The sequence below is a fragment of the Gopherus evgoodei genome, chromosome 4 (genome assembly GCF_007399415.2).
Source record: "Gopherus evgoodei ecotype Sinaloan lineage chromosome 4, rGopEvg1_v1.p, whole genome shotgun sequence".
NCBI classification, from domain to species: Eukaryota; Metazoa; Chordata; order Testudines; family Testudinidae; genus Gopherus; species Gopherus evgoodei.
The window spans coordinates 95,534,574-95,551,370 of NC_044325.1; the positions used below are offsets into that span (position 1 = coordinate 95,534,574).

Below are 16,797 nucleotides of genomic sequence, written 5' to 3' on the forward strand. Positions count from 1 at the left end.
ATGAAGCCATCCGCACCACAAATTAGCAGCTAGTCCATGGACATTTTTGGTACTGCATTGTAATGTTTTCAGCTATATTATCTCTGCAAAACTGTCACAAAAATTCACCAGCTCATGCACAAAATTTACTTCCCACCCTTTCCATGATGATTATGATGATGATGATGATGATGAAATAACTGACTACATTTTACTCATTCTGGGCAAGTAAAATTTTGTAAGGTTCATTTGTATTCCATATTAGTATGTGTTTTATGTATCAGAAATTACGGACCTGGTTTTTAAAAGTGCTGAACACTCAGAGCTTCATGCAGGATGATTGAAGTAGCCAGCAAATTATGGTAAATCACCAGTTATAATCATGATTTAAATAAGAAACAGGAAACCTTGATTTAAATAATCAATTTTAATCTTGTTTTGCATCTGCACATTTTAGTTATTTTCCTAAAGAAGGAATGATTCTCACTGGTTGGTAACCACTCAAAAGTGTTGATTTGCAACTAAATATCACCTATGCATTAAATTTGGTGCTTCTTTTTGCTCACCAGGATGCACTGCATCTATGAACATTTATTTATGCAATTATGTAGCATTTACAGAATTTATCCAGATTCTTAACTTTGACATTTTTACTGTTTTAGAAAATGATGAATGATGTATGTCTTATTTACTAGTTTATTTATTTTTTACTTGTGATTTGTGACAAGCTTTATTTCAGCGGCCCCCAACACAGTGCCCGCAAGCGCCATGCCCGGGTCCTGGCCGGCGGCTGAGCATCCGCCGAAATGTCGCCGAAATTCGGCGACATTTCAGCAGTGACACCTCTCGATGACACTGCTTTCCACCGACAAGCAGTGTCATCGCCGAAATTCGGCGGCATTTCAGCAGATGCTCAACCGCCACCACGATCCTTCGTCTGGTGCCCGCCAGACGAAAAGGTTGGACCGCTGCTTTATTTGGATGAAAATTTAATTAAAATTCTCACTTTTTTGTTAAATATAACAAGCTTAAACATGCTAGAAACATGAAAAAAGTTTATTAAAACATGTTTTGCATTTCAAGCTAACTCATTTGATAAAGTTAGTAAATTAAACTGTAAAAAGCGACAAAGAGCCCTGTGGCACCTTACAGACTAACAGAAGTATTGGAGCATAAGCTTTTGTAGGTGAATACCCACTTCATCATGTGTCTGATGAAGTAGGTATTCAACCATGAAATCTTATGGCCCAATACTTCTGTTAGTCTATAAGGTGCCACAGGACTCTGTCACTTTTTACAGATCCAGACTGTAGCGGGGTGGTTACCCGCTCCTGCCCTGATGAGGTTAAAAAGCAGCCCCAGAGAGGGCTGCAGCTCTAAAAGTTGGGCTGATTGGGGAAGCACCCGAAGCTGGGCCACGCCCCAATCAGGCCACAGCTGGCCTGTATAAAAAGGCTGTAAGCCAGGCACCCAAACACTCCCTCTGCCTGTAGAGGGAGAAGGGTCTGGCTGCAGGGAGCTAGAGACAGGGTACCTGAGTGGAGCAGGGCTGGGGAAAGGCAGAGGAGCTGGGGAGCTCCAGCCTGGAAAGCCCCAGGCTACAGCCTAGCATAAGGCCAACAGATACGGGGGGTTGCAGAGGGAAGCCCAGGTGTAGGCAAAGACAGCAGGTCCAAAACCAACCTTGCCAGTGATGAGTAGGCTGATACTGCAGTCTGTCCCAGGGCATGGGGGCTAGACAATGACAGGCAGCAGCCTTATAATGAGGTGAGGCGAGAATAGTGGGTAAGGTTTCCCAGGGAGGGGAGACCCTGAGAGAAAGGGGTTACTGCCAGGGGGCAGCACCCCAGATAACAGGGCACTGGAGTCCAGGGAAGGACATGGGGGGCCAAGCGGTAGTGAATCACTGGCCTGTAGAGGGCACTTTGGGCTGGAAATCGAGATAATTCCCTGAGAGACCGGCAGGAAGCACTGCAGGGATGAGTTTGCACTCTTACACAGCTAACCTTCTGATACTAAATTAAACTGATTCCTTCTGGTCACTATGTCCTTCAACATTTTGGAACTAGTAGATTTCATCCTCTCATACCTAGTTTTCATTATAGATGGGAAGAAGAAAAGTAAGTTTTTCTGCTTTTTCAACTCCCAATTGTTTTCTTAGCCTGGTCATTGAACTGAACTAGTGGAATAAACTGAAGTGAAGAAATTATTCTCTCTCTAACTGCAGAAGAGGTTACTGCTGTCAAAATCTGGGTTAGCACTTCAACAAACTCTGGTTCCAGGTGCTTAGACAGTGATTTCTACCAGTTCAGTGACTTTCTTTAAAACTTGGCAGCAACTATGATCTACTTAACAATTTTTGTATTTAGTTTAAATTTTTTAATAGCTAAGGAGTTAAGGCCATAACATAGGTTGCCAATTTCAAATGATTATTTAAAAAATGAGAAATTTTATTAAATTTTAAAAATCTAATTTTTATGTTTTTAAATCAATTTTTATCTGCCCTGGCTCCTTATTAACTGCAAATGGAGCTGAAGATACTCAGCACTTGAGAAAAATCGAGCCCTTTCTAATTTCTAGATCCTTATTCTTCAGTGAGGTCCACCTGAGAAGACTCCTGCAAGAAGCACACTGCAGGATCAGCCCAGGTGTCATCACAAACATTTTCTTTTGGTTTTTTTCAAATCCTTCTCATTTGTGGTCAGATGTTGAGATTACATAAATATTAAACTTCACAAAACTAAGATGTATACATCTCATCTCTTTTTATAATATACTGAAGATATTTTCTTTCAAGGACTTTTCCAATTTCTAAGGTGCTTATCACTATGGTATCTCAGTGCTGCTCAACTTGTATTTCATTATGATCTTAAGTATTCCACATGCCTCAAGTACTAAACTGTACATTTTTATGCATCTACCATTTGATTGAAAGTCACAAATATACTGCATATTTAATATTTGTACAAAAATTACAATGGTTATTTTAGTAATCACTGTTTTCAGGTTCTGCATTTATTCAGCCAACAATTATTCTTTATATGATATACAGCATGCTTAAGCTACAATAATACATAGCATAAAACATGATGTCCCACAATGTATGTATTCATTTTAAATTTTAAAAAGCTGTTTAAATTCAACATAGTTCCAATTTATTATTGCTGTCAAGTATCCCCACAGAGAAGCTATGCAGTGAGCATCCAAATGCTTTCCAAATAAAATAGTATTGGTATCTCTTACAGAAACACAAATCTAAGCATTTTTCAATTGAATGGTTTGTCATCTTATTAATTATTATTATTTTTGCATATTAAGACAAAACGAAATCTTTCAGTGTCTGAACTTCCAGGTTAAATAGTCTTTCTAGTTGTTGGCTGCTGGCCTGAAGATACTAGACTTTCAAACCCATCTTATTCTGGCTGGTATAAAGATCAGGAAAATGAAGTCATCTTCTTTGCAATCATAATCCCTGACCCATACTGTTAGATACTTAGGAACATCAAAAGAAGCAAACTACCTTGTTTCAGCTCACAGCATGAATACATCAGGGAGCTGAATCACATGACTACTAGCCCAACCCAGTCAGGTGACTCAACAGCTAAGCTGATTTGGCAACTATAAAACTTTAATCAGTACAGCTTAATGCTATCACATTCCAGAACTAATGAACTGAGCTTTTGAATTTAATGGCAGACACCAGTAAGAAGATTATGAACAGGAATGCCATTTATGACAATGTAGTTTTATAATTATCTATCCTGTACATACACCAAGCAGAGAGAAATATTACTGAAAATAAACTGGACATACAGATTTAGAAAAAAAATGCATTGAAGTATTTTATTCAAATTTGGATCACTGCTGATGCTTTCATGCCATATGACGACCACAGAATGAAATGAATCCTTACTAATGCTTGGAAATTAGATATTTAAAATAATCCATCTGTAGTTCAAATCTGGCTCAGGTTGGTAATAGTCAAACATCATTAGCCTCTGATCGCTGTTAAGTGGCTTTTTAATTTTTACTTTAGATATTTAGCTGCCTATCCAAAGCTGTATGGGCATTACACTGGTTAAAAGGCAAATAATATTGGAATATGTTAAAAAAATAATGCAAGAATGGAACCCCTAAAAAAAAAATCCAACCCTCAGAACAGCCAACCACACACACACACAGTGATTGGCGCAAGGTAACTGGATCTGAGGTGTTCTACCTCCCAGATGTGTGTCCTAATCATCAGGCTATAGAGTCATTCTCTCTCCCCTCCTCTGGCCCAATGACGGTTCCACATAAACAGTCATTGGGACAGAGAGAGTGTGAGAATGACTCTGTAGTCCTGTGCTTAGGGCATCCACCTGGGAGGTGGGAGACCCACAGTCCAGTTCCCCTGCTCCAATCACTTTCATTATTTTCCCACAGCAGAATAGCTTCAACAGAAGAGACTGATTTTCCCATATCAGAATATCCCATAGCTCAGTGGTCAGCACACTGTTCTGAAAAGAGAAGACCCTGCCCCACTCGTTCAAATCCCTTCTTTTAGAGAAGAATAATTAAACCTGTGTCTCCCACATGAATGCTATAACCACTGCGCTAAAAATTACAGAGTGGGCTCCTCCTCCAGCTATTTTGTGTGCAGTGAGGCAAACATCTAACTCATTCCTGCAAGAAATGCTTTAGATGCCTAAGACACCTGACTCGAGGCAGCGAGTTCCTGTTCGTGAATCACTAAGCAGACAGGCGCCTCCTTGCAGTATGGACTTAGGCACCTATGTCCAAGAGAAGAGTGGGGCTTAGTACACACGCCTGTCATTGGCATCTCCCAGGGGCCAGCATAGGTGGCTCTCCAACATGCTTGGCTTTTCTGGATTGCATTCTCAGGCACCTCTCTCCCCCTATTCATTGTACAGGTAGCCAATAAGCCTAACTTGGCTTGTGGACTGAGCACTGTTCGTGTGATTTTCTAGCCACCTAAAAGACAAATGCTATGACTCTCAGTATTGGAACACCTATGTCCTTTCATGGATCGCACCCTGTGAGCCTGGATGCTGTAGCTTTTTATAAACTGAAAGTACTAATTACCCCGATGAAGAGAGCTGTAAGTTTTGAGTGTTACTCTATGGTAATGAACTACAACCAGAGGGGGAGTAGCATATGCTTTGACTTTCCCTGGGGTGCTCGACCCTGGCTCCACCCAGGTCCCACCCCTTCCCACCCTACTCCACATCTGCCCTACCTCTTCCTGCCCCCATTCCACCCCTTCCCCCGAGCATGCCCCACCCTCGCTCCTCCCACTCTCCCCCAACATCTCCTGCACAGCTAATCCATGGTGGGCAGGAGGCGCTGGGAGAGAGGGGGAGGCACTGATCAGAGGGGCCACCGGTGGGCAGCAGCACGAAGAGCTGATCAGTGGGACTTCCGGTGGGTGCTGAGAACCCCCAGTTTTTTTTCCCCATGGGTGCTACAGGGCTGGGGCACCCAAGGAGTCGGTGCCTATGCACAGTAGTACTGTGAAAATGCCAGATTTGATGGTGGTCTCTTTGATGCATTGCAGAAGGAAAAACTGAGGCAATAGTAGGGCCCAAAAATAGACCAGTAAGTCCTGCATCAGTAACCTTTTTGCCAGTTTCAGTAAAGACTGTAGGATTGAATGGACATGTGGAACTAACTTCTCACAACTAAGGAAACTTATGCTGCTGCCTAGAATACTTACCAAAAAAAAAATCAGGTCTTCAAACCTACCAAATTTTGTACCTTTTGCAAACAATACAGTCACTCATCGGAGTTTGAAAAAACAAATACTGTAAATTGCCAGCTACTTACTGAGCCAAAAAACTGTAATATGCGCTGGATAACCCTGAATATCTTTGCTAAGGTACAACTCTAACCAGGAGGCCTCAATATGAGTATCAAATCTTGCTCACTTTTTGTTTAGTTTTTTTGCCAACTATCCTTTTGTCAAAAATTAATATGCACACATAAAACCTAAAAGGAACAAACAATTGTGTTCAAAGAGTTATCTAATCTGCATAATTTAATCAAAGAAGTATTTGTTTATCAAACTCATTTTTTTACAAGAAATGTATCATATAATGAGATGACTCAAGGCACGCAAAAGCTACTGAAAAGGAGCCAAGTTCATCCCTGATATAAACCCACTGACTTCAATAGGCTTACATCAGGGATGAACTTGACTCAAATAAAATCACTCTGTATGAAGAAAAGGTCCATGTAGAAGTCAGATGTCTACTTTTTCTGGAGGGGCAGGCGGGGCCATGCCTCTATCTGTCCCACTTCTTACTGTTCTGATCCTACTAATAAGTGAAACAGAAATAAGCCTTCTAACAATCAGTGAAGAAGAGTTAACACGGAACACCACCAAGGACAGGGAGAATACAATACAACGGAAAGGGTCGAGAGTTTGCAGAAAAGAAGTTATCAGTGAGCATAGGAGGAGTGGAAGCCACTGGCATACAAGAGGAGGAGAAAAAAATTGAATAAAAGCTAAAAAAATGAAAACAAAAAAAGGACAACAACAGAGAAGAGACAAAGAAGAGAGAAGATGGTCAGTAAGTGGCAGTCTTCCTAAGGAACAGGGTTAGCCTGCTCAGGAAGCTGGGAGAGTGCTCAGTGTTCATAGCAATTATGGATGAGAAGGTGTTGACCAGCTAGCTATTGCGTACAAGATGTGATCCAAACAAAATATGTCTTAGTGCATATCTGCAAGATGACTTTGCTCATGTACCACATTGAAAACAGAGAGGCCTATATCTGAAACATTTAAGTATTTCCCATACTTAGTAGAGCATTTAAGGTACATGTCTCTGCTCTTCTGCTGTTAACTAACCCAGTACACAACACAGATCTGGTGGGGGGGAGGGTGAGTGAGCACAAAATTAAAAAGATTAGAAAATTCATTTAAACGTTTTGAGCAAATTGTAAAAACGGAAGGAAGCGCTCGATTTAGGTATCCAAGTTGGCTGCTGGGGTTCTCCTGTTGACTGAGGTCACATGACCTGTGTGTTTAAAAGAAAACTTAGCCAAAGATAATTGAGGCCACAGCTCATATTAAAAGTATAACCAGTCCATATTAAAAAGTATAACTGCATGCTAGCATAAGTTGTCTGTCATGCCTAGCGGCATCTATATTTGAACTCTTTTTCATATGAAGTTCTATAACTGTGTTAAGACCTTTGTACATTATAAATGTAACTGCCAGTGAACTGGTTATCTGGTTAAAATTTGTAGTTGCAAGAACATGATTAAGTCCCATCCACACTAAAAGTGTAAATGACTTTTTAACTGGTCGGGGGTGGGGGAGGAAGTTAGTGTTGTTATTAGGTCCTCCCCCATTCAGTTATATTTGTATGTAAAATAGTGTTATGATTAGTCTAACTCTGTTCTCTTTAACTGTCTTATACACACTAGCAATACAATGTCTTTATGAATCACCTGGAAAGAGTAGAGAATATTTTCAGAAGAGACAGTTATTCAGGTTAATCAAGACCAGAGAAGAGTGAGAATTTCAGGATGACCTCCCCAAACTAGGCAAATAGGCAACATAGCAGATGAATTCACTAGTGACAAATACAAACGAATTCACAATTTAATAATTGAGCTATTAAAGTTGGGTTCTATTAACTATATCAGCTCAAGAAAAAGATTAGGACTTAGTATGTAGCAGTGGTCAAGAAGTCAAACAAATTACTATGATGTATAAAGTGGGATGGAAAATAATACAGAAAATATAATGAAATTATATAAATCATTGGCACGTCCTTGCCTGGAATTCTGTTTTCCGTTCTGCTCACCTCATCACAAAGAACATAGCAGAAACAGATGGGGTTCAGTAAACTATTACGGGCATAGAATAACTGTCATATGGAGTGATTGAAACGAATGGTATTATTTACCTTAAGGAAGACTTGAGTAATGATGATACAAATATAGCGTAGATAAATAACCATTTTTTTTATTGTAAATACAGGGTTTTTTTTTAAATGACTTTAAAATTCAATTTGAAATTATGATAACCTATGCTAAGGCCTTAACTTCTTATAATCAATTAAAATAATAGAAATTAAAACAAAACATTAAATAGTACATGTTTGCTGACAAGTTTTAAAAATATTCAGACTACTGAACTGGTGCAGTCACTGGCTAAGCATCTGAAATCAGAGTCTGTTGAAGTACGAGACTATCTTTTGACAGAAGTAGCCTCTTCTCTAGTTAGAGAATATTTTCTTCATTTTAGTTTATTCAACACTAAGAAATCAATTGGGAGTTGAAAAAGCAAGAAAGCTTGATTTCTTCTTCCAATCTATGAAAAAAAGTAGGAGAGAGTGGATGAGATCTTCTATGTTGAAAATCTTGAAGGACATAGTGACCAATGACAATCAGTTAATGTTTTGAAAAACTTTTTTGTTGTGTATCCGTAACATTTAAATTAAACAATTAAAATGCTGGTTTTCCATCCAAATACAGCTGGTCACTAATCACAAGTAAAAAATTAATCATCTAGTACGGGGTCCTCAATGCAGTGCTGGCGGGCGCCTTGGCACCCACATACTGGCTGGCGGATGAGCATCTGCTGAAATGCTGCTGACAAGCTGTGTCATCACCGAAATACCGCTGATTTTCGGCGGTGTTTCGGTGGCAACGCCTCTGGATGACGCAGCTTGTCGGCGGCATTTTGGCGGATGCTCGTCTGCCACCACGGTCCTCCGTGGCTCATCTGGCGACCGCCATACAAAAAGAGTTGGGGACCACTGATCTAGTAAATAAGAATTACATCCATTCACCATTTTCTAACATGGTAAAAAAATGTAAAAATTAAGACTCTGAATGTGAGTTAAGCTATATAATTGACTATATAAATGCATGTACATTAGTGTATTTTTCCTGTTTAGCAAAACAAAACAAAAAATGCCACCACTAAATTTAATATGAAGTCTATATTTAGCTGCAAATTAATATGTTAATGGTTAACTAACAAGAACCAACCTTTCTGTAGGAAAACAACTAAAATATAATAAATGCAAAACAAAATTAAAATTGACTATTTAAATCAAGGTTTCCTGCTTGCCAATTTAAATCACGATGATTATTAGTGATTTAAATTGTCTCAATTTAAATCAATCCACTTTATTTTATTTTATATATATATAGTGGATTGATTTAAATTGAGACACACACACAAAAATATTAATGGCACTGAAAAGGTAGATCAGAAGCTTCTGTTCACTCGATCTCATAATAAAAGGGGAGGGTAAAAAGAGGGAAGATTGAAAACTCATGTAGCACAAAATCAAGATGTTGAGAACAAAATTAATGAAGGAATAAAAAGACATGAAGAGAAGAAATTCTTTAATTGGCTGTACATCAATTCTAGGAGCCTGGATAATAAACAAGCGGAATGGGTACTGCTCATTTATTATCATAAATTAGATCTATAACTGAAATCCGGTGGGATGATCTGCATGACTGGAATGTTAAAAATCAATGGTTATATCCTATTTAGGAAGGATTGAGTAGGCTAAAGGGGAGGAGGAGTGGTTTATGTTAAAAATGACATTGCATGTTTACAAGTTACTGGTAACGTAGAAGGAAATGATCTGAATGCCTATGGATAAATGTTTTAACAAAGAAAGCACAAAGTGGCGTATTAGTTTATGTCCGCTACAAACCACCAAATCATATTTGGGAACAGAATGCCTGGCTCCTTATGCATCTAATTATAATATGAAGCAGAAAAAAATCTGTGTGATTATGGGCGACTTTTATTTGAGTGGCATAAGGCCTCATGGTGCCAGTAATAAAACATCCTTGGAATCTCTAATTATAAATCAAAAAATGCTGCACCCAACATGGGAGAATTTGATATTAGACCTTGTCTTGACGGATAAAGAGGAATTGATCACAGAACTAAAAATTAATGTTTGTTTAGGTACAAGTAATCATGACTTAATCACATTTATAATGTGCCAACAGAATAAAGTCCAGACCAGTAATACATATACTTGGTACTTTAAAAGGGCCAATTTCACAAAGCTGAAAACAATTATGAGCCAAATCAGCTGAAAGGAAGAATTTAATCAGAAAAATGTGAATGATAATTGTGAATTGTTTAAGAACACTTTATTAGAAGCCCAAAAAGCCACAAGCACAAAATCGAGGAAGAAGGCCACATTGGTTAAAAAATCAACCTGGTTTAGAGGGGAAGTGAAGGGAGCTATAAAATATATAACAAATGAAAGAAAAGGGAAGCTGATAGTAATGAACATAAATCAAAAGTTAGGAAATATAGAATATTGGTAAGGGAAGCTAAGAGATACAAAGATAAATCTATGAACAACAGAGTTAAGAACAATAAGGCATTTTTAAAAGTATATCAGGAACAAAAAGAATCTTGACAATAATATTGGTCCATTAGTAGCTGGAGATGGTAAAATTATCAGTAATAATGCAGAAGAGTCAGAATGATTCAATAAATATTTCTGTTCTGTATTTGGGGAAAAAAAACAGATGATGTAGTCAAATCGTATGATAACACTCTTTCCTTTCTACTAGTATCTCGGGAGGATGTTAAACAGCAGCTAATAAAGTTAGATATTTTAACATCAGCAAGTCTGGATAACTTGTATCCAAGAGTTTTAAAGAGCCCGCTGAGGAGCTTTATGGACAATTAATGTAGATTTTAATTAAGTCTTGGAACACTGGGAAAGTTCCAGAAGACTGTAAGAAAGCTCATGTTGGACCAATATTTAAAGAGAGAAAACAGGATGACCTGGGGAATTATAGGCCTGTCAGTCTGACATCGATCTGGGTAAGATAATGGAGCAATGAATATAGAACTCGATTAATAAAGAATTTAAGGAGAGTAATATAATAGATATGGATTTATGGAAAATAAATGCTGTCAAACTAACTTGTTATCTTTTTTTAATGAGATTCCATGTTTGGTTGATAAAGATAATAGTGTTGCTGTAATATACTTTGACTTCAATAAGGCATTTGAGTTGGCACCACACAACATTTTGATTAAAAAAACTAGTATAATTAATATGGCACACATTAAATGGATTAAAAGCTGGCTAACTGATAGGTCTCCAAACGTAATTCTAAATGAGGAATCATCATCAGATGAATATTTTTCTAATGGGATCCCACAGGGTTTGGTTCTTCGCCCTACACTACTTAACATTTTTATCAAGAACCCGGAAGAAAAAACATAAAATCATCACTGACAAAGTTTGCAGATGACACAAAAATCGGGGGAGTAGTAAATAAGGAAAAGGACCAGTCACTGGTTCAGAATGATCTGGACCTCTTAATAAACTGAGCACAAGAAAACAATATGCATATTAATATGCCTAAATGTAAATGTAAACATCTAGAAACAAAGAATGTAGGCCATGCTTACGCAGCGGGGGACTCTATCCTGGGAAGCAGTAATTCTGGAAAAAGATTTGGGGGTCATGGTCAATAATCAGGTGAACATGAGCTCCTAGGGCAATGCTGTGACCAAAATGGCTAATGCAGTCCTTGCATGTATAAGCAAGGGAATCTTGAGTATGAGTAGAGAGGTTATTTTACCTCTGTAGTTGGCACTGGTGCAAGCGCTGGTGGAATACTGTGTCCAGTTCTGTCATCCACAAGTCAAGGTGTTGTTGATGAACTGCAGCAGGTTCAAAGAAGAGCTATAAGAATGATTAAAGGATTAGAAAACATGCTTTACAAAGAGAAGGTTAAGGAGTGATTTTATTACAGTCTGAGTACCCTCATGGGGCACAAATACTGAATAATGAGCTCTTCAGTCCAGCAGAGAAAGGTGTAATACAGTCCAATAGTTAGAAGTTGAAGTTAGACAAATTGAGACCAGAAATAAGGTGTAAATTTTTAGCAGTGAAGGTTATTAGCCATTGGAACAATTTACCAAAGGTCAAGGTGGATTCTCCATCATGTGCAGTTTTTAAATCAAGACTTGATTTTTCCTAAACGATATACTCTAGGAATTTTTTCAGGCAAGTTCTATGGCATGTTTTATATAGGAAGTCAGATTAGATTATCACAATAGTTCCTTCTGGCCTGGAATCTATTAATAATACAAGAACAAAAGGCAAATTCAGTGAAAAGTTGCAAATTCAAAACTAATAAAATGAAACACTTTTTCACACAATGCACAATTAGCCTGTGGAACTCATTGTCACAGTGTATCTTTGGGTTCAAGATTTTAGGATTCAAAAGGGTTTAGACATATATATGACTAACAAGAACCTCCAGAGTAAATATTTTAAAAAAATCATTAATTTCAGGAGGGATATAAAGCCTAATATAACAGAGCTTAAACCAACCTCTAAATATTGGGGAGAAGGAAACTTTTAGGAGGTATTTTACCCCATAAATACCTGCTGTGGACTTCTTGCTCTTGTTCTGAAATATCTAGTGCTAGAAATTGTCAAAGACAAGATATTAGACTTGATGGACGACTGATCTGATTCAATATGGCAATTGCTACGTTCTCAAAAATCAGTGTCGGAATACATATGCATGTAAACATGGCAAATAATGTGCTAACATAGGATTAAACTTGTAATGTGGATGAAACTTTAATACAAAAAGAGCAAACATAGATAGAATGTAGTTTAAGTGCAAAAAGAAATCTACTATTCCTTGGGTAGGAGAATATAGGGCCCAAATGCATAGTCACTTTTTCAACAAGTGAGACATTATTTTTGTACTATAAACCACAAACGTTCTTCCAATTGAGAAGAAATACCATAGGCTTTATAATTGTTATGTCACAGGTTTCTCAGTATCGCATCAGTTATATATCTTGTTGTTTAAAAAAAGTTTCAAAATGTTATAAGTATAACTTGTACACAAAGTCTTTACTAGAAACTCTTCCATCTTTTAAATGCAATTTCTTAAAATAAAATAAATGCCTGGCTATATTTTAATTTTAGCAGCATATTCCTGAGTATAGGACCATCCCTGCAGTCCGTATTCAGACTCATTTCCAAATGGCTTCTGGATCAATCCCTATATAATTAAAGATCTGAACTGATAAATTATAAACTATTTTTCGTGTTGGTCTTGACCTTAAATACACAGTATGAAACAAAACAGCAAAATGTAAACACTAAGAATAATCAGACTTTGCCAGTGACTAAACTTTACTTCTTGATGTTTACCTAGAATATTTATTTTAAAATCTGTATAGGGAGAGCTTCTTAGCTAAGGCCTCTGAAAGGAGTTCTCTCAGAAGAAGTCAGTGGCAAAATACATTTACTTTTTAATACATGTCCCATTCTATTAATCTGGTCAGTCTAGAGTACTCTGAAGACAATGGAACCTGTTCTGTTACTTCTATAAAATTACAACACAATACATTTTATATATATGTTTTTTAGTTAAAAACGATATAATCTCACTAAAGCAAAGTATTTATAATCTATATAAAAGGAAGGATGTTGCAATGATTAGGGTGTTAGCCTACACAGTTCCCTGTTGTGCCACAGATGTCCTGTGTGATCTTAGGCTCTCATTTAGTCTCTCTGTGCCTCAGTTCCCCTTCTGTAAATAGGGATAACAGTACTTCCCTACCTCACAAAAATGTTGTGAGGATAAAGATGTTAAAAGTACTCAGATACTACCATAACGAGGGCCAGAGATATATTTGGGATATATGGGCCAAAAATAGCTAAAATTATGATTTTAGTGAGTCTTGTTTGAAGATAGGTTTAACAAGCCTTAATGACCTCTCACACTTGCTGGGAATTTATCTTTTAGAATGTTGAGCTCCGAAGATGAACAATTTTTTGGTATAATTAATGAAGACTAATGTTCACTGGCCTAAATATCAATTCTGAAAACCAGGAAAAACAACAACTATAATCCATGAATGTTTAGCCACTTATTCCTTCAATAATTTGAGATGGATCTTCCCATACAAAACAAAAAGTTATAGCAGATGTTGTAAACAGAATTTTATAATCACTCACTTGTTACAGTGCTCTGTGATGACAAGCACACTATAAATGGACTTGTAAAACATAAATACCATTTTTGCTCCTTTCCATATACTTTGCTACACCAATTTGATCTGCAAAGTGCTTAGTACTCCAACCTTGATCCAGCAAAGCACTTAAGCATCTGCCTAATTTTAAGCAAATGAGTGATTTCACTGACTTTAATAAAGTCAATGGGCCCAGTCACATGCATAAAGTTAAGCCTGTATGAAAGTGTTAATGGGATCATAGGCTTAGTAATCAGTGATATAGGCAACATTAAAAGCGTTCACAGGCACAGACACATCAGAATTAGCAGAGACTCCATGAGATACAATGAAAGTAAATCACCCCACAGAAAACTCTGTCAGAACAACATGGCCCAAAAGCCTCCTCACAAAGACACCCAATTAGGAACAATACACTTAGGGACATGCTTCACTTTGAGCATGTAAATAGTCCCATTGAAGTCAAAGCTCTTAGAAAAATATGCCTTGATTTAGTTGGTCTTATCAGTCTACATTGAAAATAAATAGGAGACTCCTGAGTGCACACAAGCTCCTTATACAATAGTTCAGAAGACAGTCATTGTGTCTTTATAAACAATATTTTTCTTACATAGGTCCAATCTATACTGGACAAGAAAAACGTTAGCACCTTTCTCGTGAACCATGTTTAAATATGACTTGCAACATGGTTTCCATGACCACTACAGAAGGGGCCTTAGTGTTGACCTCTTGTGTCTAGATCAGTGGTTTTCAACCATTTTTTATTTACGGGCCCTTAAAAAATTTCAAATGGAGGCATGGGACCACTTTGGAAATCTTAAGACATAGTATGCAGACCCCAGGTTGAAAACTACTGGATGAAGCTGTAAATTACATTGCTTTTGTTTCTTTCGAACAAGATTATTTTAAGTTAGAAAACAATTTGTTTTCATAAGGTAATTTTGTGTGGTCAATATTTTCAGTTACGGCTACTTGAAAATAAATTATTTTAAAATATTGGGTATGTGTTTCAAATTCTAGCTACATCTATTGCCTTAAGAACAGTTCTTGAAAGTTTAACATGTTAAGAACGTTCTGGAATATTGTATTAATGTTAAAAGTCCAGTTCTTATGCTAAAGATGTAGTTCATGCTGTTTATAATTTTGTTAACTAGTGTAAATCTCTTGTTCAGATTTACAATATGAATTATTGCCCTCTCTCTTCAATGGACAACTCCTCAAACTAAACCACAACATTTACTTTAAGTAAAATGAAGCACTGTGAAATACCTGCTTGATTCTCAGGCAACTACCCCTTTATCGTGCTCTGTATCTGTCCACTCCATAGCATGCCTAGGAAGGGGAAGGGGATAGTCTATTACTCACAATTTTCTTCCCCTCAATTGTAACTTAAAACATAGTACATTATTCATTCCAAGTAAGGGTTTACAAATCAGTACAGAAAATAAATTGATTTAAAAGTGCTATATCAAGCAAAATTATGTTTATCCCTAGTTTCAAATGACAGCACAAGCATTGTAAATGTGTTTGTGGTTATTTATGCCAAAGACCTGCACTTGGACTTCTGATGGAGTACGATTAACTACCATTCTCTATTTATTACTCATTTCCTCCTCATCTTTTTCTTTTAAGTCATCTTAACAAATATAGTTGGATACTTCAATGTGTCTAGAATCAAAACAACTTGAATGTGTCTGCTCAGAAACAATTGCTCATTCACCTTCAGATGAATCTGTTCCAAACAAAGGTTGTATTTACACTGGCAACTTTCTGTGCAGTAAAATAGCTTTCCGTGGTGTAACTCCTGAGGTGTACACACTGCCAAGGCTCTTAGTGCACAGAAACTGTGCGGTTGCAGTGCTGTAAAAAAAACACCACCACCACGAGAGGTGTACAGCTGTCTGAGCTGGGGCTACAGTGCCACAGTGCCAGTGTACACACTCTGGTCGATTACAGTGCTGAGATTGGCCTCCAGGAAGTGTTCACAATGCCTGTTCGCGCCTCTCTGGACATCGGTTTGAACTCAACTGCCCTGCCCTCAGGTGAGCAACCGTGAACCCCACCCCTTAAAGTCCCCTTCCTGCTTGCTCGGTGACGCGTGCAGTGGCCTCAGCGCATCTTTTCAGGTAAGCATGCCTGCTCCATCCACTAAGCTATCCCCTGCTTGGAGCAATGCTGAGCTGCTGGCCCTCATCAGCATTTGAGAAGAGGAGACTGTCCAATCCCAAATGCACTCCAGCCATAGGAATTATGCATCATGAAATCTGTCCGTAGGCATCATGACAGAAAGGGGCCATGACCGGGATACACTGCAGGGTCAAAGTGAAGGAGCTGTAGAATGCCTACCACAAAATGCGGGAGGCAAACCGTCGCTCCAGTGCTGCGCCCATGAGCTGCCAGTTCTACAAGGAGATGGATGCAATACTCGGCGGCGACCCGACCTACACTGTGAAGGCCCCTGTGGATACTTCGGTGGTTTGCATGCGAGTCTAGAGTGGACCGAGCCAGGTGGAGGAAATCTTGGACAAGGATGTGGAGGGGGGAAGGGGTACCCAGAGGCAGTGGACAACTCGGAGGTCAGAGATGCATGCAGCCAGGAGCTCTTCTCTACCTTGGAGGAGGTTAGCCAGTCACAACTGTCAGAGTTTGGCAAAGCGCAAACAGGAGAGGAGGCCCCTGGTAAGTGGCTTTGATTTTGAGAATCGCTGAAGCGAGTTGTTGGGGGCAGGAGGGTTGCAGAAAGCAGGCATGTGTCTGTATGATGCGCGTACTACAACATGCCTAGTCTGAGTGGTGGA

General features: G+C 38.3%; 1 protein-coding gene across 10 annotated transcripts in view; it reads right to left on the reverse strand.

Annotated features, from left to right (window-relative positions):
• Nucleotides 1-16,797, reverse strand: part of IMMP1L (inner mitochondrial membrane peptidase subunit 1) — a 78,358-nt gene that overhangs the window by 56,083 nt on the left and 5,478 nt on the right. For 7 of the 10 annotated variants that reach the window (XM_030560254.1, XM_030560253.1, XM_030560262.1 and 4 more), the window contains exon 2: nt 11,578-11,681. The exons of 1 other annotated variant lie outside the window; for it this stretch is intronic. The gene's annotated coding sequence lies outside the window, so the exon portion shown is untranslated. Of the gene's footprint in view, nt 1-11,577; nt 11,682-11,917; nt 12,047-15,268; nt 15,332-16,797 lie in introns of those variants that run through there. 2 more of the 10 variants (XM_030560255.1, XM_030560256.1) reach the window with 2 other exon arrangements.